The sequence below is a fragment of the Schistocerca nitens genome, chromosome 7 (assembly GCF_023898315.1).
Source record: "Schistocerca nitens isolate TAMUIC-IGC-003100 chromosome 7, iqSchNite1.1, whole genome shotgun sequence".
NCBI lineage: Eukaryota > Metazoa > Arthropoda > Insecta > Orthoptera > Acrididae > Schistocerca > Schistocerca nitens.
The window spans coordinates 304,768,576-304,787,455 of NC_064620.1; the positions used below are offsets into that span (position 1 = coordinate 304,768,576).

At 51.8% G+C, this 18,880-nt stretch overlaps 1 non-coding gene across 1 annotated transcript; it reads right to left on the reverse strand.

Annotated features, from left to right (window-relative positions):
- Window positions 1–10,208: 10,208 nt before the first annotated feature.
- Window positions 10,209–10,363, reverse strand: LOC126196619 (5.8S ribosomal RNA). Its single transcript, XR_007539096.1, has one exon. It is a non-coding gene; the product is annotated as a 5.8S ribosomal RNA (ribosomal RNA).
- Between the last annotated feature and the right edge of the window lie 8,517 nt (window positions 10,364–18,880).

Here is an 18,880-nt window from a genome sequence, read left to right on the forward strand (position 1 = left end):
CCAAGAGGGAGTTGGTTGCTCCTCTGCTCGCAAATGTGTCAACTGCTCTGGGGAACACCCTGTGTGGATTAGGGAATGCAGAGTTTTTCTTGAGGAACGGAAGATCCAGGAACTTAAAACCACTAAACGGATCCTGTATGGTGAGGCAAAGAAAATTTACAAGTCCCTGCAGCCGCCCACGTTCGCTGTTCCTTTTTTCCGTTCTCAAACAGCCAGTCTTGAAAACCGATGCTGCTACACTAACGGAGGTTGCTACTGTCAGCACTAGCACCTGCGTTTGTCAATGTACATGTGCTGCTGCCGTTCCTGTGATGCCTGCTGCTCCCTCCCCCAGCCTTCTGACCAGGCCGTGGTAGCTGACATAATGGAACTTCCTGCCCCTTCCCGGATTCAGTCTTGTGCACTGCCCAGCGCTGCTACACCCCCTAATGCTTCTGAGGTTTTGGCTCCAATGCCACCTCTGGCAGAAAATCTAAACCAAAGCCAAAGGTAAAGACTCGCCCGCTAAAGGAGACTGAAGTTATACAGTGTGCTGATGTTGATGTCATTCTCTCTGACGTCTCTCTCGACTCCTCTTCAGAGACGATGGAGGTTGATGTCAGATTGGGGCAATCATCTCGCCCCAAAACTGAGCCTCCACCTGTTGTGGGCTCTCCTCCCCGACAGAAAGTGAGAATGAAGGTACTCCCACCCTGACAGATGGCTCCCATTATACAGTGGAACATGAATGGATTCCGGGCACATGTGGAGGAACTTAATCTCCTAGCACGGTAACGTCCTCTGTGCTTGTGTTTACAGGAAACGCGTTTCAAACCTTCTGATGCTCCTGTACTAAGGAGCTACACGTTATATCGCAAAGATGACCTGACTGGAGAAAGAGCCAAAGGCGGAGTCGCCGTGTTTGTCAATAATGACCACCACTCCTCTGCTCCCCCCCTGGATACTGACCTGCAAGCAGTTGCAGTTGAAATTCATTCACGTCGGAGCCTTACTGTTCGCTCCCTTTATTTACCCCCTCTGGATGCAGAGAACTTATAGGCTCTCACAGATCTTATCGAACAAGTCCCCCGACCATTTCTCCTCCTGGGAGACTTCAATGCTCATCATGTCCTGTGGGGCTTCACTTCCCTTTGCGCTCGAGGTCGAATTTTGGAGAGCCTCCTAACATCACAAGTGTTGTGCATCCTCAACACAGGCATTCCGACTCATTTCTCTACTGCTACTGGGTCATTCTCAGCCATTGACCTGTCTTCCTGCTCTCCAACCCTCACCGACACTGTTCACTGGGAGCTCATTGACGACCTTAATTCCAGCGATCACTTCCCCATCCGCATTCATCTCCTGGATGGTGTATTGCTGGAACAGAAGCCGCCATCGCGGATGAATGGCAGAGTTAACTGGCCACTGTTGACTCGGTTGGCTGTCTTTGAACGCCACAACAGCGTAAAGGAATGGGTGGATCACATCACACTTTTGATCCATCATGCTGCTGACCTGTCCATACCACAGTCTTTTGGCCCTCATAAGCGGCGCCTTGTGCCTTGGTGGACAGAAGAGTGCCATTCAGCCATCTGGGACAGGCGTGCGGCTCTTCGCCGATTGAAATGCCGCCCAACAGCGGTCAATCTTACGGCCTTCCGAATCGCGAGAGCCAGGGCACGCAGTGTCATTAAAGAGAGGAAGAAAAGGTTGTGGCAGGAGTTCCTGGAATCCATCAACCGTTCCACTTGTTCCACAAAAGTATGGGAAGCCATCCGGAGGGTTTCCGGTAAACGCAGCCGTTTACCAATAGCTGCAGTCCTGAACCAGGGATGCCTCCAAACGACACCTAGAGCCATTGTTCAGACGCTGGCAGAGCATTTTGCACAAAGTACTGCCACTGCAACCCAGGATCCAGCGTTTCGTCGCTACCGTGCGACTGTCGAAAGAGCGAACTTCGACTTCCGGTCGAACAGTTCTGAGGCCTCCAACTCCCTCTTCTCCATGTGGGAACTTGGCACTTACTGAGACTTCTGACACTGCACCAGGTTACGACCGCATCCGGTACTCCATGCTTAGACATCTGCCAGCGGCGTCAAAGGAAATCCTCCTTGAATGTTTTAATATCATATGGCACACAGGAGTGTTCCCAACCTCGTGGAGGGTGGCAATCCTCATCCCTCTCCTCAAACCAGGAAAGGACCGCACATGTCCCAGTAGTTATCGTAGTATCGCCTTGACAAGCTGTCGGAAAGACCCTGGAAGGGATGGTTAACCGTCGTCTGGTCTGGCTGTAAGAGACCAGGCAGCTCCTTAGCCACTTTCAGTGTGGATTCCGAAAATTTCGGTCCACAACCTGGCCCTCCTAGAGGCGGCTATTCAGCAGGCTTTCCTCCGTCAGCATCACTGTATCGGTATCTTCTTTGATATCAGTAAGGTATATGATACTACTTGGAGACACTGTATTCTTGCACAACTGCATCAATGGGGCTTTCGTGGCCGCCTCCCAATTTTCATTCGGTCTTCCCTGTCTCGGCGGTTTTTTCGGACCCGCGTTGGTAACACACTGTCTGATCGCTTTGAGCAAGAGAACGGTGTCCCCCAGGGCAGTGTTTTAAGCGTTACCCTCTTTGCCATAGCCATCAACAGCATAACGTCTACAGTGAGGAGTCCAGTACAGTGCTCCTTGTTTGTGGACTACTTTGCTGTTTCCTGTTCCTCCTCCAGTGTTGCAACCGTGAGCCGTCAGTTGCAGCTAACTGTGCGGCGGTTAGAGGAGTGGGCTGCAAAGACGGGTTTTCAGTTTTCTGCCGATAAGTGTGTTTGTGTTCATTTTAATCGTTCTCGTCGTCTTTTTACTTTGCCTGCCTTGCATATGGGGGATACTGTCCTACATTTTAGAGACACAGTGCGGTTTCTGGGCCTAATTTTTGACTCCAGGTTGTCATGGCTGCCACACCTACGTGACATGAAAGCCAGAACCCTGAAGGCACTGAACATCCTCAAGCGCCTCAGCCACAGGTCTTGGGGAGCGGAAAGTGCGCGTCTCCTTCAGTTTTATCGAGCTGTTGTGCGTTCACGGCTGGACTTTGGGTGCACAGTATATGGGTCAGCAAGGCCGTCTTATTTGCAGATCATTTACGCTGTTCACCATGCTGGGATTCGACTGGCCACAGGTGCGTATCGGACCAGTCCCGTACCCAGCCTCTGTGCTGAGGCTGGCGAACAGCCACTTACCATCTGGCGGCAGCTCCTGCTGCTGCGCCAGGCTTGTAAGTTTCTTGTAGCTCCCACCTTGCCTGCTCACCATCTTGTTGCTCATCCACCTCTGGACCACCTATTTTCCCACCGTCCCCGGGCTACCGTGCTGTTTGGGATCTGAGTGCAACATGTGCGGGAGTCGCCCGGTGTGGAGTCTGTAGAACCCCAAATCATGGGTTTTTAACCGCCTGCCACCCTGGTTACTGAAGAGGCCCGGAGTGATTGTAGATTTATTGCAGTACAAGAGGGATTTCACTGCAGCCACCGTTTTTAATGCAGCATTTTCTGCCATTTTATCTGAGCACCACGACTACGTAGCTGTTTTTATGGATGGGTCGAAACAAGTGGATTCCGTTAGTTACTCAGTTGTTTTTCTGGATCGTGTCCTCAAGGTCCGACTGCCTCAGACTTTTACTGTCTTTGATGCAGAATTGTCTGCGATCTTGCAGGTACTGGAGCAGATGAGACGTTCTTCCTCTCCTAAATTTCTTGTCTGTTCCGATTCACTCAGTGCTCTTCACTCATTGCAACGTTTGTATCCGGCAGACAAAATAGTCTAGACCATCCAGGATGCCCTCCTCCGACTACAGCGACTGGGGAAAGTTGTAGCTTTCTGCTGGGTTCCGGGGCATGTCGGCATTGCTGGTGCTGGGAATGAAAGGGCAGATCTCGCAGCCAAGGAGGCGTGTCTCGATCCACAAGTATCTCAGTGTGCTATCCCCCTGCACGCACTCACCTCGCTGTTGAGCTCACGAACCATGCGTCGGTGGGAGGATGAGTGGCTGGAATTGAGTGACAATGACTTCCGTATAGTCAAGCCCACAACGCGTGTGTGGTGTACTTCCTTTCAGCCCCATCGATGGAGCGAGCTTCTCCTCACTCGGCTTTGAATAGGCCACAGCCATATGACGCATGGCTTCCTGCTCAGGCGGGAGGACCCTCCAATGTGTGCTGCTTGCGGCGTCCAGGTCACTGTGCGCCACGTTTTATTGGATTGCGTTTTATTTTCTGATCAGCGGGCCGTGGCTGACTTGCCAGTGGACCTGCCATCTCTTTTAGGCAACACTCGGAAGAATGTGGTTAAAGTTTTAAAGTTCTGTGCCATATCAAATGTTTTCACGAAGATTTTAGGGAGAAGATTTTAATTTGCTCACTGTGTGACAAGCTCGCCCATATTTTATGTAAGTGGCCAGCCAATGACAATTTTGTGTGGCATTCTTGTTGCTATGTTTTCCCTTTCCTTGGGTTTTAATTTCTTATGTAGCATTTTCCTTCTTTTCCAGCTTTCTTTGAGTGTGATTTCAGTTTTATTAGGTCTGTCCACATTCGTTCCTTTTAATGTGTGTCATGGTGCTCATGACCTCGATGTTGAGCGCCCATAAGCCCCAACACACACACACACACACACTCTGTGCCTCACCTCGGTTCCCCTCACGACTCCCGCCATGTGAAGGCCAGAGCTAGGATTTACCAGTGAGAGGCTAACCAAACCATCATCCACTCGACATCACTAGGATGCTGAGAAGTGGATGGAGAGGATCTATATATGACGCATCATGTGAGGATTAAGAGAGTCATAGTTACTCCCACCGTTTACCCGCACTTGCGTGAATTTCTTCACGTTGACATTCAGAGCACTGGGCAGAAATCACATTGCGTCAACACCCGCTAGGGCCATCGCAATGCTTTGTTTTAATTAGACAGTCGGATTCCCCCAGTCCGTGCCAGTTCTGAGTTGATCGTTGAATGGCGGCCGAAGAGAATCCGCGCACCCGCGCGCCCCCGGAGGAGCACACTAAGGCGGACGTGGCCTCGCAGCAAGGAAGATCCGTGGGAGGTCAAGGCACGGGACCGAGCTCGGATCCTGCACGCAGGTTGCAGCACCTGGGCGCGAACGCCGCACAAGCGCGCGCATCCTGCACCGCCGGCCAGCACGAGGCCGACCAACAGCGAGAGCAGACCACACCCACCCTAAACGCCTGCACTTACCGGCACTCCTACGGCACTCACCTCGCCCAGGCGTGGCATGTTAGGGCTGACCCACTTCCCGACCAAGCCCGACACGCCCTGATCCTCAGAGCCAATCCGTATAGGAAGTTACAGATCCAATTTCCCGACTACCGTTACCTACATTATTCTGTCGACTAGAGGCTCTTCACCTTGGAGACATGCTGCGGATATGGGTATGAACCGGCGCGACACCTCCACGTGTCTCTCTCCCGGACTTTCAGGGTCCGAGGGGAAGATCGGGACAAAGCCTTGCTAGAGGATTCCAGGGAACTCGAACGCTCATGCAGAAAAGAAAACTCTTCCCTGATATCCCGACGGCGTCGCCGGGTCGTTTTGGGTTGCTCCGACGAGCATCTCTAAAAGAGGGGCCCAACTTGTGTCATCCCCCTGCGGGTTCTGGGGTTAGAATACGCCCGCGGTATTCCTGCCTGTCGTAAGAGGCGACTAAAAGGAGTCTCACATGCTTAGACGTTATGTGATGGTCCCCTCTCGGGTTTGACCTCCATCTTTCTAAATTATTCCGAAGAGCGAGCCAATTGGGGAAGGGCGCCTTACATGGTGCACTGTATCCGTCGTGCATTGAGACCTTTAGCCGGCTTTTTCGTCGTTGCAATAGCGTCCCGCTCGTTTTCCATCTCTTGGGCGAGGATACGTCCCTGGGTGCGATTCCCACGCTGCACTCTGCAGTGTTTCTTTTAACTGCGACGACGACCTTGGACAGTTTTGCACCTAAGATCCAGCACGGTAGCCAGTCCGTTGGGGTAGGGCCGCCATGTACCCTGTTGGTTGTAGCCCCCTGACAACACAGGGATCGCACTACTGATGCCTGCGCCTTTAACTCCCCACGTATGCCAAGGAATAGATGCCCATCTCCCTGGGGCATCAGGACTTCTGGCAATGGCCACCCTGCCAGGTGGTCTTTGCTGCGGCTGGGTGGCGCCCATAGGGAGGGCCCATGGTCGGCGTAGGTGGCATCAGGGCGGATGACCCGCAATGAAGCATGGTAAATCATCTCTCGCTGGTGGGCCTCCACCAGCAGTCTCCAAGCGATCGAGGTCTAACCTCAACGGCAGGAAATACGAACCACGATCATTTCCCTCCCTGGCCACTCCATGGGAGGAACGTATGGCAAAAGAAAGGAGTGGAGAATATTCACCCCAGTTCCTTGTGTGTACGCGAGTTGATGGGGAATCGTTTATGTCAACCAAGCCCCAGTTTTTTGTGGAGCATTTAGAGGACAAGTTCGGGGAGGTGGAGGGCTTGTCCAAGATGCGCTCTGGTTCTGTGCTCATCAAAACGGCATCCTCTGCCCAGTCACGGAGGTTGCTCAATTGTGACAAGTTGGGGGATGTTTCAGTTAGCATCACGCCGCATAAGAGTCTCAACATGATCCAGGGTATTATATTCCACAGAGATCTTCTTCTGCAGTCCGACGATGAATTACGCGCCAACCTCGAACGACGAGGTGTTCACTTCGTCCGGCGCGTGCATCGGGGTCCGAGGGATAATCAGGTAATCACCGCTCCCTTCATCTTGGCCTTTGAGGGTGATGTCTTACCTGAAAAGGTTAAGGTGATGGTTTACCGTTGTGATGTGAAGCCATATATCCCTCCTCCGATGCGGTGTTTTAAATGCTGGAAGTTCGGGCAAATGTCATCTCGCTGTACTTCCAGCATCACGTGTCGGGATTGTGGACATCCTTCGCATCCTGATACTCAATGTGCCCCGCCTCCTATCTGTGTTAACTGTGGAGAACACCATTCCCCCTGCTCGCCGGACTGTAGGATATTCCAGAAAGAAAGGAAGATAATGGAATATAAGACCCTGGACCGGCTGACCTACCCAGAGGCTAGACGGAAATACGAGCGGCTCCATCCTGTGGCAATGACGTCAACCTACGCCGCTGCTGCAACGACGGTTCTTCCATCATCACGACTCGGCTCTACGATCGGTCAGCATCTATCAGCCCCCTTGCTTGTGGGGGGCACTTCACAACCTGTTGCTCCTGCTCCATCTACTTCAGGAGCAACACCCCCCCAACAATCGGGGACATCAGTTCCCCCTTCCCAGCCGGAGAAGCGTAAGACTTCTTCGGCCACTCTCGCAAGGAAGGGTTCCCTTGGGGACCTCCCTTCGCAAGTTCCGACCAGCTGCACAGCAGACACCCGCAAGTATCTGAAACAATCACCGGTCGCTGGTCGTATTGCGTCACGGTCGTCTTCAGTCCCTGAGACTGACATGGTGCGGCCCTCCCAGCCAGAACAACCTAAGGCACAGTGCGCAAAGCAGACCAAGAATAAGGCTCCCAAGCATACTGACATTGCGGTAACACCTGTCCCACACAACCTTCTCCCTCTGCATCCGAAGATGAGGTGGAGATTCTGGCGTCCGCTGAGGACCTCAACATCGGATTTCTCCTAGGGCTTGGGATCGACTGACTCGTGTGCAACGGTTGTTCACACGAAACCCTTCTCCGCATCAGCCTTCCAGTGCCTCGCTGGAGTATTTGCTACTACCACCAAGATCTGCACCGACGGCAGCTCCAGGCAGGCTCACGCCCAGACCCTTCTGCACCCACCGCCGCGACCCTCCTACTCGTCAGGGCTTCGCGGCCAGCCACAAGGACCAGCCACGACTGCCACACTGACGGCCGAGTACAGCCACGACCCTTCAGCGACATCCTTTTTTAGGGCTATTTGCTTCGTCAGATGAGTTGTTACACACTCCTTAGCGGATTCCGACTTCCATGGCCACCGTCCTCCTGTCTTAAGCCACCACCGTCTTTCATGGTTTCCCATGAGCGTCGCTTCGGGCGTCTTAACTCGGCGTTTGGTTCATCCCACAGCGCCAGTTCTGCTTATCAAAAGTGGCCCACTTGGCACTCCGGCCCGAGTCGTTTTCTCACGGCTTCAGAATTTCAAGCAAGCCGGAGATCTTACCCATTTAAAGTTTGAGAATAGGTTGAGGTCGTTTCGGCTCCAAGGCCTCTAATCAATCGCTTTACCGGATGAGACTTGTACGAGCACCTGCTATCCTGAGGGAAACTTGTGAGGAAACCAGATACTAGATGGTTCGATTACGGTTTCGCCCCTATACCCAGCTCCGACGATCGTTTTGCACGTCAGAATCGCTATGGACCTCCATCAGGGTTTCCCCTGACTTCGTCCTGACCAGGCGTAGTTCACCATCTTTCGGGTCCCAACGTGTACGGTGTAGGTGCACCTCACCTCGCTATGAGGACGAGACGCCCTGAGAGTGCGGAGACTGCCGCACCGTGAAGGGCAGGGAAGCCCCATCCTAACTCGGCCAGCACAAGGTGAAACCTTCACTTTCATTACGCCTTTAGGTTTTGTACAGCCCAATGACTCGCGCACATGTTAGACTCCTTGGTCCGTGTTTCAAGACGGGTTGTGCAATTGTCCAAGGCTGAAGCACTGCTGACGGGAGCGATTATTCCGCCCAAGAGCATCTCGAGCCAACAGTGGCTCAGGTCTCGGGCTGGGCCAGGTAGGTCCGTCATCCGGGAAGAACCGCGCGCTTGCCGGGAGCGCGAGCGCCCAAAGGGGCGAATCGACTACTCCAGATATACCGCCGAGCAGCCAGCCAGGACATCGGGTCCCTGCCCAACAGAATTGAACCAAGGCCCACGGAAGGACAGGCTGCGCACCCGGGCCATAGGCCAGCACCCAGCGGGTCGCGACTGTAGTGGACTGATAAGACAGCCAGTCCACAGTGAAGTAGCCGGAAGGGCACGCGTCAGCTCACGCCGTCTGGCGTGAAGTCTGGAACAGGATAAGTTATGAATGTGATAAAAGAACGTAGCTACTAGAACACTTAACTTTTATATTGTCCTTTGGTATACAGCATTCTTGATGATACAAGTGACTATCTTGAGATACATGCAATGGTACAAAGGGCGCCTTGCTAGGTTGTAGCCATTAACTTAGCTGAAGGCTATTCTAACTGTCTCTCGGCAAATGAGAGAAAAGGCTTCGTCAGTGTAGTCGCTAGCAACGTCGTCGTACAACTGGGGCGAGTGCTCGTACGTCTCTCGAGACCTGCCGTGTGGTGGCGCTCTGTCTACGATCACACAGTGGCGACACGCGGGTCCGACATGTACTAATGGACCGCGGCCGATTTAAAGCTACCACCTAGCAAGTGTGGTGTCTGGCGGTGACACCACAGCGACGTCCTACTAGAGGAGAAGTGCGGCCCACTGCACACCGGAACGCCCCCACCCTGCGGCGGGTGGAAAGGCCCCATCTCCCGAGGGCGGGGGCCAGTGGTCAGATGGGCGTGAATCTCACCTGTTCGACCTTTCGAACTTCTCACGTTTACCCCAGAACGGTTTCACGTACTTTTGAACTCTCTCTTCAAAGTTCTTTTCAACGTTCCCTCACGGTACACTTGTTCGCTATCGGTCTCGTGGTCATATTTAGTCTCAGATGGAGTTTACCACCCACTTGGAGCTGCACTCTCAAGCAACCCGACTCGAAGGAGAGGACCCGCCGACGCTCGCACCGGCCGCTACAGGCCTAGCACACTCCACGGGCTGTGGCCTCATTCAAGTTGGACTTAGGCTCGGCGCGGGGCGTCGGTGTAGTGGACCTTCCTAAACACTACATCCCACGACAGGCGGCAGCCTGCGGGGTTCGGTGCTGGACTCTTCCCTGTTCGCTCTCCGCTACCGGGGGAATCGTTGTTCGTTTCTTTTCCTCCGCTTTGTAAAATGCTTAAATTAAGCGGTTAGTTGCGCCTGATCTGAGGTCGTTGTACGAGGTGTCGCACGTCACACAGCCAGCCAGCTGTGGACGCTACCGAGAAAGTACCGGTATGCGAACCGCCAGGCGACGGGCGCGCATGACACGTTTAAGGAGACGCGGCCGGCCGCAAGGGCGGCCACGACACTTCCAGGTCTCCGAAGCGGGGCAAACGCCGCGCGCTTCAGTATACGTAGCCGACCCTCAGCCAGACGTGGCCCGGGAACGGAATCCATGGACCGCAATGTGCGTTCGAAACGTCGATGTTCATGTGTCCTGCAGTTCACATGACGACGCGCAATATGCTGCGTTCTTCATCGACCCACGAGCCGAGTGATCCACCGTCCTGGGTGATCTTTTTTTAGTTTCCACTGTCTCTTTCAAAACAGTTGCATAGGCGGGACTGAGGCGTTTGACGGCCCCAATTCCAGTGTTTTGTCAAACGGCCTCATGGCCGATGGGCGTCGTACGGCTTCATACTGGAGCGGACAGGTACTCAGGCGTAAGTCATTCAAAACCGGCACGAGGCGCCAGGTGCCGCAGGCCAGCCGCTCCAGAGCTTCAGCCCTCGTACCACACAACATTTCTGTTATTTTTGAGACGCACACGTGGTTCCGCACGCGGCGCACGGCTACTGCGAGCCGTAAAGGTGGCGTGTTGCAGACACGACATGCACAACGAAAGACAGGCAGTCTAGTCGGTAATGATCCTTCCACAGGTTCACCTATGGAAACCTTGTTACGACTTTTACTTTAAATCATTAAGTTTGATCATATTTCCGGTATAATCGGCAACGACGGAGTTGATGCCGTGTACCAGTCCGAAGACCTCACTAAATCATTCAATCAGTAGTACCGACGGGCGGTGTGTACAAAGGGCAGGGACGTAATCAACGTGAGCTTATGTCTCCCGCTTACTGGGAATTCCTCGTTCGTGGGGAACAACTGGAAGCCCCAATCCCTAGCACGAAGGAGGTTCAGCGGGTTACCCCGACCTTCCGGCCTGGGAAGACACACTTATTTAAGTGTGGCCCGCGTGCGGCCCAGAACATCTAAGGGCATCACAGATCTGTTATTGCTCATTCTCGTGTGGCTAGGAGCTGCCTGTACCTCTAAGAAGAAAAGTAATCGCTGACAGCACGAAGGATGTCACGCGACTAGTTAGCAGGCTAGAGTCTCGTTCGTTATCGGAATTCACCAGACAAATCAGTCCACAAACTAAGAACGGCCATGCACCACCACCCACCGAATCAAGAAAGAGCTATCAATCTGTCAATCCTTCCGGTGTCCGGGCCTGGTGAGGTTTCTCGTGTTGAGTCAAATTAAGCCGCAGGCTCCACTCCTGGTGGTGCCCTTCCGTCAATTCCTTTAAGTTTCAGCTTTGCAACCATACTTCCCCCGGAACCCAAAAGCTTTGGTTTCCCGGAGGCTGCCGCCGAGTCATCGTAGGAACTGCAGCGGATCGCTGGTTGGCATCGTTTATAGTTCGAACTAGGGCGGTATCTGATCGCCTTCGAACCTCTAACTTTCGTTCTTGATTAATGAAAACATACTTGGCAAATGCTTTCGCTTCTGTTCGTCTTGCGACGATCCAAGAATTTCACCTCTAACGTCGCAATACGAATGCCCCCGCCTGTCCCTATTAACCATTACCTCGGGTTCCGAAAACCAACAAAATAGAACCGAGGTCCTATTCCATTATTCCATGCACACAGTATTCAGGCGGGCTTGCCTGCTTTAAGCACTCTAATTTGTTCAAAGTAAATGTGCCGTCGCACCGAGACACTCAATAAAGAGTACCATGGTAGGATTTCAATGGGGTCCGCCTCGGGACACACGAACACGCACGAGGCGGTCGCATGCCTTCGGTTCGTCCCACCGGCAGGACGTCCCACGATACATGCCAGTTAAACACAGACGGGTGGTGAACCAACAGTGTGGGACAAAAATCCAACTACGAGCTTTTTAACCGCAACAATTTTAATACACGCTATTGGAGCTGGAATTACCACGGCTGCTGGCACCAGACTTGCCCTCCAATAGATACTCGTTAAAGGATTTGAAGTGTACTCATTCCGATTACGGGGCCTCGGATGAGTCCCGTATCGTTATTTTTCGTCACTACCTCCCCGTGCTGGGAGTTGGTAATTTGCGCGCCTGCTGGCTTCCTTGGATGTGTTTCTCAGGCTCCCTCTCCGGAATCGAACCCTGATTCCCCGTTACCCGTTACAACCATGGTAGGCGCAGAACCTACCATCGACAGTTGATAAGGCAGACATTTGAAAGATGCGTCGCCGGTACGAGGACCGTGCGATCAGCCCAAAGATATTCAGTCACCTAGGCAAATGGACCGGACGAGCTGACCGATTGGTTTTGATCTAATAAAAGCGTCCCTTCCATCTCTGGTCGGGACTCTGTTTTTCTTTTTTTTTTTAAAAAAAATTCTTTATTATCAAAACCATTATAATTATACAAATTTAACCCACTACCTTAATACATTAGTGGGTCCTAACAGTGATACATTTGTATTAAAATTTTTGCAGCTTAGTGTAGTTATTAGTGGGTGAGCTACAGTTAACATTAGTAACAATGGGCTTCTAATATCCACTTATATTATTTATGCCTAATTCCTATTACTAGTCTAATTTATATATGTATACTGCAGCGTCACATATGTGCCAGTGAAGATATAAACCTACTTTTACTTGCCCTGCTCTTCGAGCTAACCCCGAAGAGCATGCCCCTGGCACTGGGCGGGCCTCGATGTTAATTCGCTGCAGTCCCTAACTTAATTTCCTGTAACTAAGTCCTACAAACTAACCTATCCTACGTCATGTCCGGTGTGTCGCAATCGGTAGTTGTTCGCCACTCCCCCTAGTCCTGCACGTGGCGGTTCCCAACTTAGAGGTAGTCGGCCAGTCCTCGCACAGGCGGTATGGGAATAGGACTCTTAGACCCATTTGGTGGTTATTGTCGCTCATTTTTTACTGTATCTCTCCTAAATAGTCGATTAGTACCTTTCGAGATACCTCGTATGCCAGGGTGTTCAAGGTCTGAAAAGTTTCTTCTCGTCTAAGTAGTTGGTATGTGTCGCGGTTGGGTAGTCTGTCTCGTAGTCCGTTGGCGATATCATTGAAGAGGGGACACTCGTAAACTACGTGCTCAGGCGTGCCACAGTCGCACGCTGGTGTTGCCCTTTTCCCAAATCGACATAAATATGTCGGGTAGGGTCCATGGCCAGTGAGAAAGTGGATCAACCCTCGTGTAGGCTCAAAGTACTTCAGTCCAAGGCGTTCCCTCACATCGGGTAGGAACTGGAAGGTTCTTCGTCCAGTCTCTTCTGCCTCCCAAATCTCCTGCCAGAGCTCTTCCCCTCTTATCCTTATCTCTCTTTTATCCCTCAATCTAATACCCATGATGTCAGCAATCTTCTCATAATTTCCCTTCTTGGCCCAATACCAAGCCGCCTGTTCTCTAATCTTTATGTCCAGAGGGCAGAGCCCCATTATGATTAATAGCGCTACCCCTGGAGATATTCTATAGGCACCTACGGATCTTAATATCATACTTCTCTGGACCCTTCTCACTGCCATGGCGGGCACAACCCTCGTGAGCCTGTGCGCCCAGACTCCCGAGCCATAGCCCACAACTGAGGTTAAAATACTATTGTGATAGTCTAATTAGGTGTGGAGGAAGATGAAATCTTTTGTGGCCTACGGAAATTAGGTTATTTAAAATCTGAAGGGCTCTCTGGGTGACAGTTTCAATGTGCTTCCCGAAGCTCCACCTCTCATCAATGATAACTCCCAGGTAACGTGTCTCTCGTCGTCGGAGAACTGGTGATCCATCTATTCTAACAGTCGGGTTCCTAATAAGATTTCCTTTTAGTAGTAAGTAGGTGGATTTACTGGGTGATATCGTCATTTTTGTCGCTTGGCACCACTGCTGGAGTTTGCCTAATGCTGTCACTATTTTTGGTTCAATGTCTTCGCGGCTACGGCCGCCAACCAACAAGAGGTGGTCATCCGCGTAGGCTATCACCTCTAGCACCTCATCGCTTTGTTGTAATCTATCTAATAAAGGCTCCATATGTATGTCCCAGAAAAGTCCTAAGACGGAACCTTGGGGACATCCTTTGGTAATTATCTTTCCGATTCTTTCGCTAGATGATGATAACCAGACCTCCCGATCGTTACAATAGCTCCTCAGGCAACCATATAGCGGCCCTGGACACTCTTTCTCCCGCAAGCAGGAGAAGAGCGAAGGCCACTAAAGGTTGTCGAAGGCGCCACTGATATCAACCATGATGCCAACCACGTATTTGTGCGGGGTCGAGCTGCAGACCTCGGCCGCCAGGGCGATTGCATCAGATGCTGACCGGCCCGGCCTGAACCTGAACCTGAACTGCCTGTCGCTCACCCCGCACAACACTCGGTGTGCCGCCAATCTGTCAGCCAGCAGTTTCTCCAATATTTTGCCGAATATGTCCAACAAGCAAATCGGCCTGTAAGATTTTACTTCTGCTGGGTCCTTGTCCATTCCTTTCTTTATAATGATCACGTTTGCCGTTTTCCATCTCTTCGGAAATTTTCTCTGTCGGAGACATTCGTTGTAAAGATGTGTTAGTGGCGCAGTTAACTGAGGCGCCAGAAACTGCACTACCTCCGCCACAATACCGTCCGGCCCAGGTGCTTTTCCTCTTTTTAATGATCTTATATAGGTTACCACCTCCTCCTCTGAAAAAGGGTAGACAGCCGTCTCATTACTGTATTCTTCTTGATCTTCATTTCCGAGTTGTTTCTGCCCCTCTGTTTCCCCTTCCGCATTGTCGTCAGGCAACAGGGACCGGAGGAAGACCCCCGCAGTTTCGTGCCAGGACTCTGTGTCATCCTGTCCCCGTACCTGACTGTTGATAACTCCAGAGGAGAGCGGATTTTTTCCCGTACCAGCTTGTATGGAAGCCCCCATGGGTCAGTGACTAGCTGGTTAAGCACGAAATTCTCCCAACTTCTCATCCTGACTTCACGTAGTTCCTTTTGGAACTTCTGCTTTTCCTCCCTGTATAACATCTGCCACCTTTGGCGTTCCTGCCAGACGACACTGCGCTGGTAGTGCCTCCTTAGCCTTCTGACAGATTGACGCAGTTCACCTAGTTCAGCAGTCCATGGTGACGGAGAGGCCGCCATGGCCCTCCTCCTTGTAGGTATGGCTGCCTTCACCACTCTTGTCACTGCATTCACCAGTTCCTCTGTTCTCTGGTCTACGTCTATGTCTAGATACATGTCACCTTCCGGTAATGGAGGAATGTCACACTCCCTCGCTAGGCGCTCCCAGTCAGCTCTTCTATAATTTAGTTGCACCTCCCACCCCGTGGCCCAGTGGCACTCTCTTTCTCCCAAGGTAAAAGATATCAAGTTGTGGTCGCTTGTGGTGGCATTCTCTATGACTCTCCAATTTTGAATAATGTTAGCCATATTTGGTGTTACAAGGGTCACATCAATATTTGTGCCCTGTCCTCCCCCTGCAGCGTAGGTGGGAGGATTGCCAGGCCTGTTTGCCACCACAAGTTGTGATGCCATTATGAGTTCCTCAATTTTTTCACCGTTGGCATCCCTTGTCCCACTGTACCACAGGGGGGATTTTGCGTTAATGTCAGCTGTTACTACAACTTTTCTTCCCTGCAACGCCGTGGTGACTCTAGCCAGGTGGTCTATGTAGAGTTCTATGTTGTCCCCATACTGGAAATACATGTTTATGAGAATTACTGTTCCCATGGGGGTTTGAAGCTCCACGACGTTGCAGTGGCTAGCTGTGAACTGTGATAGTGTGGTGACTGAGGAGTTTATTAGTGATTATAATAGCCGCCTTCGGGTCATCTCCTCTGCTGACTATTTGCCATCCTGCAGCAGCAAAAGCTATTTTTCCAGCCAGGGAGTATGGCTCCTGTAGACAAAGTACATCTAGTCTCCTCTCTTCCACCTCCCTTCGGAGCTCCTGCATAACGAGTCTGCTGTTATGACTGTTAAGCTGTCCAATAGTTATTTTCGTCATTAAGGGTAGTACGTATGTATTCGGTCATGTGGCCAAGTCTTGTTCCAGTCGAAAGCAATTCGTCCATGTGCTACTACTGATTGCTCGTAAATTTCGTTAAGGTCAAATTTCTCACCTCGTCTGTCAAAAACTTTCTTAAGCAGATCACGCAAGGCTCCGAAGTCGGTGGGGAGATTCACTGATTTTAGCTGGATTCTGTCAACAGCCTCCATAACCGAGAAGGTTACCTTTCTGCCTTCTTCGTGTCCTACTCGGACCACATGTCGTAAGGCAGTGGTCAGGGTTGCCGGCTGCTCCAATCTAGGTAGTTGCATAGTATACTCCAAGTTGGGGTATACCCTAACCGGATCGACCGGTGGGACTCTGACAATTGGTGAGCTTTGTACAGTGGGGCTCATGCATGAGCTTGTCACTGTATTTTCTTGAATCGGTAGTTGATTTATATGGTTGATGTGATTGTCTTTTGGCGTTACCACAGTCACAGGATGCCCTTGCCGTTGTTGATGTATTTCCGGCTTTGTTCCCCGGCTTCCAGAGGAGGGAGTTTCAGCCGTGAGGGGGAGGTTGGTTTGTATGCCAATGTCCATTGTTGGAAAATCAGTCTGTGTTGCTTTGTCTTGTATTTCAGTTCTAGTGGCGCCGGAGAGCGACCTCAGAAACTCGTTGAATCTGTTTGCCCTCACGGCATCCATCCTCCTTTTGCTCGGGGACTTGCGTTTTGGCATCCTATTCGGTATGCCTGGCTCAGCCATAGTCTGTTCTGGAGATTAGTCTTTGCTCCTGCATTCTGTATGTCGGGCAATTCCTGCCTGTGGCTCCGCAAGACTTCTTACCTCGATTCTTACATGGTATGCAGACCGCCGCCGCCTTGCAATCCGCCGCCGCCTTGCAATCTTTGCGGCTATGACCATGTTCTCCACATTTAGTGCATGCCGGCTCCCTGGTGCACAACCTTAGGACGTGATCCAAATCACCACAGTTGCGGCAACGAGGTACCACGACATAATCTCTTGTGTTAACGGCGTGAAAGCCAATGTATATTCTGCCCATTGTTATAATGTTCCGCCACATTTGCGCCTACACCTCGGCGACGTGATGAACAACATCACGACCCCGTGGCCCAGTCTTAAATTTTAATTTAAAACAGTTCTTGAATTCATCTTCATTAATTTCCTCAAAATTTTGGTGCCTAATTGTTTCTAGTAATTCATCATTAGTCATTATTGTGGGTACATCATATAATATGACTAAAGGATTACGTTTTCTCGGTGGTTCGCATTTGACCACCGAGTTCAGTTTTTGGTTGTTCAACAGTTTTTCTTTGTCATCCTCGGAAGCAACTTCAACTATGACAGAATTTCTACTTAGTTTAACTCTTTTAATTCGTATTTTATCTTTAACAGGGTCTATGCTTTTAGTGAAAATTTCTTGGATCTTCTTGACACTTGTGTCCTGCCCAGGTAGTATCTTGAGGAAGACTGCCGTGTCAGTTCTTTTTGTAATTTTGTCTATTGTGTCTTTAGTCGAGTTTTGTGGGCGCTTAGTGGGCGCTTGCGCGGCCACAGCTGCCCACGTCTTTGCTGGTTGTCTCCTTAATCTGTCGTTTTCCTTTTCAAGTTCCTCTGCCCTTCCTTCTAGTTTGGCGTGGGCAATAGCCCATGCTGCCAGCTCATTCTTAATAATGGCAAGTCCAGCTTGGCTTATCTTGCCGTTTTTAATTTGTTGCTCCATGAGCGACGCAATTCGAGTATATCTTTCCATAACTGTTTCATTCTCCGCCTGTCCCTGCTCGTCCTGGGGAGAGGGATCAGGCGCAATGGAAGCTCGTTGAGGCGCACACGTATCACTCGTTTCGTTTGTAGCCATGATTGACGAGTGATCAAAAAAGAGGTGGAGCCCGTCTCTTGCCCCGGACCGGCTCCTCTGGCATGGGGGGGGGGGGGGGGGGGACTTCTGCAGCTCGCCCACCGACCTCGCCCCTGGGTCAAGGGCACTTCCGAGCTGCCAGGTTCAGCGCACCGTCACCAGTGCACTGGTCCTCGTCGGTGTCCCCGTCATCGGCGATTTCACGCGACGCTCCTCGGCAACTGCACCCCGCACCCCGCACTCCGGAGAGGCGGATGCACCTCTCGCCCTTCGCCGCCTACTTGCCCGAGTTTCCACCATCTGGCCAAGGACCCACTCCTACTCAGGTGGCGGGCCGGTCCCCCAGACGTTCGGCGGTCTGGACCCATCTAACCTGGCCCAGGCGATGTCACCACCTCCTGGGTTTGGCAGAACACGCCCCGGTTACCCAGGGGCGCGGCGAAGCGCCCTTGCCGACTCGCGCCGCGATCCCACGCCGACAAACGAGATCGCCGGCATACAGAGCACGTGCTGGTCTGTACCCTGCGAACAGAAAGGGACTGATGTTCGGTCCCTCGACACAGCTCCCCCTGTGCCACGCACACTTCGCTTTCGCATCGGGTTGGGTCGCAGCTCTCCCTTTTGTCGCAAGGCTAAAAGCCGAGCGTGACATCTGGCACCACGGGAAGGCGGAAAGAGCCACTTGGGAAGGAGAGGCTATGAGAGACGCTTCACTTCCCCGAGTGAGGACTGCCGCGGCACACTCGACTGAAAAGCGATACGCCCCAGTGCGAGCTTCCGTGCCTTACGGCGCGCCGGCAACGGGCGGGCCCGCACCCAAACGCGCCGTGAAGCGACTGACCTCACGCCAGACTCGGGACTCTGTTTGCATGTATTAGCTCTAGAATTACCACAGTTTTTTTTTTAAAAAAAAATTCTTTATTCATTTCATAATAATTATACAATGATAACCCA